Raw genomic sequence first — 6004 nt, 5'->3', positions numbered from 1 at the left:
TGATGCTTCTGAATCTTTTTTTGTGGTTGTTGCATGCAGAGGAATGTTTAATCACCAGTATTTTACTTCGGTATGACAATTAGCTGGAATCTACAATGTATCATTATTATATGGTCACGGTTAGTGTGACATGATTGCGATCAATTACATTTTAAATTAGATTGGAAAACATTTATTTTTATTTTTAATATATTTTTATTTTCTCACCTTTATTTAACCAGGTAGGCTAGTTGAGAACAAGTTCTCATTTGCAACTGCGACCTGGCCAAGATAAATCATAGCAGTTCGACACATACAACAACACAGAGTTACACATGGAATGAACAAAACATACAGTTAATAATACAGTAGAAAAAAAAGCAAACAAAGTCTATATACAGTGAGTGCAAATTAGGTCAAATAAGGCAATAACTAGGCCATGGTGGCGAAGTAATTACAATATGGCAATTAAACACTGGAATGGTAGATGTGCAAAAGATGGATGTGCAAATAGAGATACTGTGGTGCAAAAGGAGCAAAATAAATAAATACAGTATGGGGATGAGGTAGATAGATGGGCTATGAACAGGTGCAGTGAGCTGCTCTGACAGCTGGTTCTTAAAGCTAGTGAGGGAGATGGGAATCTCCAGCTTCAGTGATTTTTGCAGTTCGTTCCAGTCAGTGGCAGCAGAGAACTGGAAGGAATGGCGAGCAAAGGAGGAATTGGCTTTGGGGGTGACCAGTGAGATATACCTGCTGGAGCGCGTGCTACGAGTGGGTGCTGCTATGGTGACCAGCGAGCTGAGATAGGGCGGGGCTTTACCTAGCAGAGACTTGTAGATAACCTGTAGCCAGTGGGTTTGGCAACGAGCATGACGCGAGGGCCAGCCATCGAGAGCGTATTGGTTGCAGTGGTGAGTAGTGTATGGGGCTTTGGTGGCAAAACGGATGGCACTGTGATAGACTACATCCAGTTTGCATCCAGTTTGCTGAGTGGCAAAACGGATGGTGTTGGACTACATCCAGGCTATTTTATAGATGACATCGCCAAAGTCAAGGATCGGTAGGATGGTCAGTTTTACGAGGGTATGTTTGGCAGCATGAGTGAAGGAAGCTTTGTTGCGAAATAGGAAGCTGATTCTAGATTTAATTTTTGATTAGTGATGCTTCATGTGAGTCTGGAAGGAGAGTTTACAGTCTAGCCAGACACCTAGGTATTTGTAGTTATCCAGGTATTCTAAGTCAGAGCCGTCCAGAGTAGTGATGCAGGATGGTGCGGGCAGGTGCGGGCAATGATCGGTTGAATATCATGCATTTAGTTTTATTTGCGTTTAAGAGCAGTTGGATGCCACGGAAGAAGAGTTGTATGGCATTGAAGCTCGTCTGGAGGCTAGTTAACACAGTGTCCAAAGAAGGGCCAAAAGTATACAGAATGGTGTCGTCTGCGTAGAGGTCGATCAGAGAATCACCAGCAGCAAGAGCGTGGCACCCCCATAGAGACTGCCAGAGGTCCGGACAACAGGCCCTCCGATTTGACACACTGAGCTCTATCAGAGAGGTAGTTGGTGAACTAGGCGAGGCAATCATTTGAGAAACCAAGTCTGTTGAGTCTGCCAATAAGAATGTGGTGATTGACAGAGTCTAAATCCTTGGCTTACAGCTGCACAGTAATGTCTCTTATCGATGGCGGTTATGATATCAATAAGGACCTTGAGCGTGGCTGAGGTGCACCCATGACCAGCTCGGAAACCAGATTGCATAGCGGAGAAGGTACGATGTGATTCAAATGGTCAGTAATCTGTTTGTTAACTTGGCTTTCGAAGACCTTAGAGATGCAGGGTAAGATATATATAGGTCTGTAGCAGTTTTGGTCTAGAGTGTCTCCCCCTTTGAAGAGGGGGATGACCGCGGCAGCTTTCCAATCTTTGGGAATCTCAGACGATACGAAAGAGAGGTTGAACAGTCTAGTAATAGGGGTTGCAACAATTTCGGCAGATCACTTTAGAAAGAGAGGGTCCAGATTGTCTAGCCCGGCTGATTTGTAGGGGTCCAGATTTTGCAGCTCTTTCAGAACATCAACTATCTGGATATGGGTGAAGGAGAAGTGGTCCCCCACCACCACTTGGGCGGGATGCTGTGGAGGGTGCCGGGGTTGCCAGGTGGAAAGCATGGCCAGCCGTAGAGAAATGCTTCTCAATTATAGTGGATTTGTCGGTTGTAACAGTGTTTCCTAGCCTCAGAGCAGTGGGTAGCTGGGAGAAGGTGCTCTTATTCTCCATGGACAGTGTCCCAGAACTTTTTTGAGTTTGTACTGCAGGATGCAAATTTCTGTTTAAAAAAGCTAGCCTTAGCTTTCCTAACTGCCTGTGTATATTGGTTCCTAACTTCCCTGAAAAGTTGCATATCACGGGGGCTATTCGATGCTAATGCAGAACGCCACAGGATGTTTTTATGCTGGTCAAGGGCAGACAGGTCTGGAGTGAACCAAGGGCTACATCTATTCCTGGTTCTACATTTTTTGAATGGGGCATGCCTATTTAAGATGGTGAGGAAGGCACTTTTAAAGAATAACCAGGCATCCTCTACTGTTGGGATGAGGTCAATGTCATTCCAGGATACCCCGGCCAGGTCGATTAGAAAGGCCTGCTCGCAAAAGTGTTTTAGGGAGCGTTTGACAGTGATGATGGGTGGTTGTTTGCTCGCAGACCCATTACGGATGCAGGCAATGAGGCAGTGATCGTTGAGATCTTGGTTGAAAACAGCAGAGGTGTATTTGGAGGGTGAGTTAGTTAGGATGATATCTATGAGGGTACCCGTGTTTACGGATTTGGGGTTATATCTGGTAGGTTCATTGATAAAATTGTGTGAGATTGAGGGCATCAAGCTTAGATTGTAGGATGGCCGGGGTGTTAAGCATGTCCCAGTTTAGGTCACCTAGCAGCACGAGCTCAGAAGATAGATGGGGGGCAATCAAATCACATATGGTGTCGAGGGCACAGCTGGGGGCAGAGGGTGGTCTACAGCAAGCGGCAACGGTGAGAGACTTGTTTCTGGAAAGGTTCATTTTTAGAAGCTCAAATTGTTTGGGTACAGACCTGGATAGTAAGACAGATCTCTGCAGGTTATCTCTGCAGTAAATTGCAACACCGCTCCCTTTGGCAGTTCTATCTTGTCAGAATATGTTATAGTTAGGAATGGAAATTTCAATGTTTTTGGTGGTCTTCCTAAGCCAGGATTCAGACACGGCTAGGACATCCGGATTGGTGTGCTAGGGCAGTGAATAAAACAAACTTAGGGAGGAGGCTTCTAATGTTAACATGCATGAAACTAAGGCTTTTACGGTTGCTGAAGTCAACAAATGAGAGAGCCTGGGGGATGGGAATGGAAGTAGACACTGCAGGGCCTGGATTAACCTCTACATCACCAGAGGAACAGAGCGGCTGTGCGTTCAGGGGTCATTAGCTGCTATATCCCCTTGGGTGCATCCTCTGTCCCCTCCTGTACTCCCTGTTCACTCATGACTGCACGGCCAGGCACGACTCCAACATTATCATTAAGTATGCTGATGACACAACAGTGGTAGGCCTGATCACTGACAACAATAAGACAGCCTATAGGGAGGAGGTCAGAGACCTGACAGTGTGGTGCAAGGACAACAACTTCTCCCTCAACGTGATCAAGACAAAGGTGATGATCGTGGACTACAGGAAAAGGTGTGCCAAGCTTGTAGCGGAATACCCAAGAAGACTCTGCTGTAATTGCTGCCAAAGGTGCATCAACAAATTAGTGAGTAAAAGGTCTGAATACTTATGTAAATGTAATATTTTTTTATTTTTTATTTAATAAATTAGCAAACATTTATAAAATAAAATAAATAATAAATAAAGTTTTTCCTTTGTCATTATGGGGTTTTGTGCATAGATTGATGAGGGAAATTTAAAAATTTAATTTAATTTTTTAGAATAGGAATGTAACCTAACAAAATGTGGAAAAAGTCTAAATACCATGTCTAAATACCTGTCAAAGGCAGTGGGTGGGGGTGTGTGTGTATGTATGTATATATATATATATATATTTTTTTTTCTGTTTCAACATTTCCCTTAAATTCACGAAAGGATGAATGAATGTCACCGGAGAAAGCATCCAAGAGAGCAAAACAGCTCTATTCGTCTCTGTATGTGTTGGCCATCTATCTAATGCTGTCTGGTCCAAATGAGTATTAGATTGTTGCCACCCATAGCATTGAATGCAAGGGAAGCCTGTAAGCATTTGGCCTCCCTTGATAAAAAAAACTTTCACAAAATAGTAGCCAATCAGTGTTGAGCTAAACTGAGTTAGCTCAACTTTGAATGGTCCTGGCGCACCCAAAAAAAAGTGTCAAGGGAAGCCAGTTTTGATTTGGCTTCACTCCAATCACATCACCGAGATTGTATACGTCATTGATAGAAACTCATTATGCATCTCGTTGTGATGTTGTCCTCCGGTGGTTAGCTAGCTAAACTTGTCCCTTTCCTAAATTAGCCATGAATGGCGATGGGGATTTGGACTTGTAGTTTTACTTAATTCTCCGTACTGGCCAATGATTATAACAGCAATTCTGATCCCACCATGAGTTCTGAGAGAGGATGGAAGTTCAATATTTGTACTGTATGACAGAGTGATATACTCAGGTAGTTTAGGACAACAAAAAAAGTTTGTACTGTATGACAGAGTGATATACTCTTTTGTCAACATGAAAGAGGAGGATGGCATTGACATTTCCCTACAAGTAGCTTGAGTCAACATGTTTTTTCTACTTGCACGCTCACAAATCAGAACCATGGACAGCCACATCATATTTAGCTTTGATTGGAGTAAATTGTTTTTGTTATCTTTTAGTTGTCATTGTATTAGACTAAGCATAGGTGATTTGATGATATTGAAATGTTTAAGTCGAAATGGTGCTGGAATAGTGGAGGCAGCTCCTATTTTCTATGCAACTTGCAGTAACTCTCTGTGGTTCTAAATCAATAGTTTAGTGGTCTGAAAATGTCGGAAACATTAACTTGCTTGACCATGCTGTAGGTTATGTAATGGTTTGTTACATGCAATATGCTTTGTGGACTTCACCGGACATGCTCTCCGATTTTGTATGAAACAAAGGTGTGGTTGAATTTATTCTGCCACTCTGTCTTCTTATTGTCTCTACCTTAACCCTATAGATCAGGGTCGCAATGCATATGAACTAACTCAGAGCAAACAACTCAATTATCACAACACATACAGTACCAGTCAAAAGTTTGGACACACCTACTTTGAAGGCAGTCATCAATGACCTTGGACCACAGAAGGCATCTGTGAACATGACGGCTGCTTGGTCTAAACTCGAGGAGCCCTACCCTCACATCACACCCATTGGCTGTGCTGCTCATGCATTGAATCTGCTCCTCAAGGACATCATGGCACTGAAAACAATGAATACACTCTACAAGAGAGACAAGGAAATGGTTAGTTATGTGAAGGGTCATCAAGTTATAGCAGCAATCTACCTCACCAAGCAAAGTGAGAAGAATAAGACCACCACATTGAAGCAGCACAGCAAGACCCGTTGGGGTGGTGTTGTCATCATGTTTGACAGTTTCCTGGAGGGGAAGGAGTCTCTCCAAGAAATGGCCATATCAAGAGGATCCTTCTGGATAATGTATTTTGGGAGAGAGTGGTAAGCAGCCTGAAACCTATAGCAGTAGCCATTGCATGGATTGAGGAAGACAATGCCACCCTGTCTGATATTCAGACTCTGTTTGTAGATGTAAGAGTAGAAATCCATACTGCCCTGCTCACTTCACTGTTGAGGAAACTGCAGTTCTGAAATACATCAAAAAGTGTGAAGACTTCTTATGGGCTTCAGGCAGGAAGTACACTTCCAAGCAAGGGCTTTGGGATGGAGATGTAATATGGCAGTCATGCCAACATATCTCATCTTGTGGAAGGAACTTTGTGGATCTGAGGCTCTTTCCCCTGTTGCCTCCATCGTCCTCCAAATCCC

This window comes from Oncorhynchus nerka, linkage group LG7 (assembly GCF_034236695.1).
Source record: "Oncorhynchus nerka isolate Pitt River linkage group LG7, Oner_Uvic_2.0, whole genome shotgun sequence".
Taxonomy (NCBI): Eukaryota; Metazoa; Chordata; class Actinopteri; order Salmoniformes; family Salmonidae; genus Oncorhynchus; species Oncorhynchus nerka.
This window is presented reverse-complemented; position numbering follows the sequence as displayed.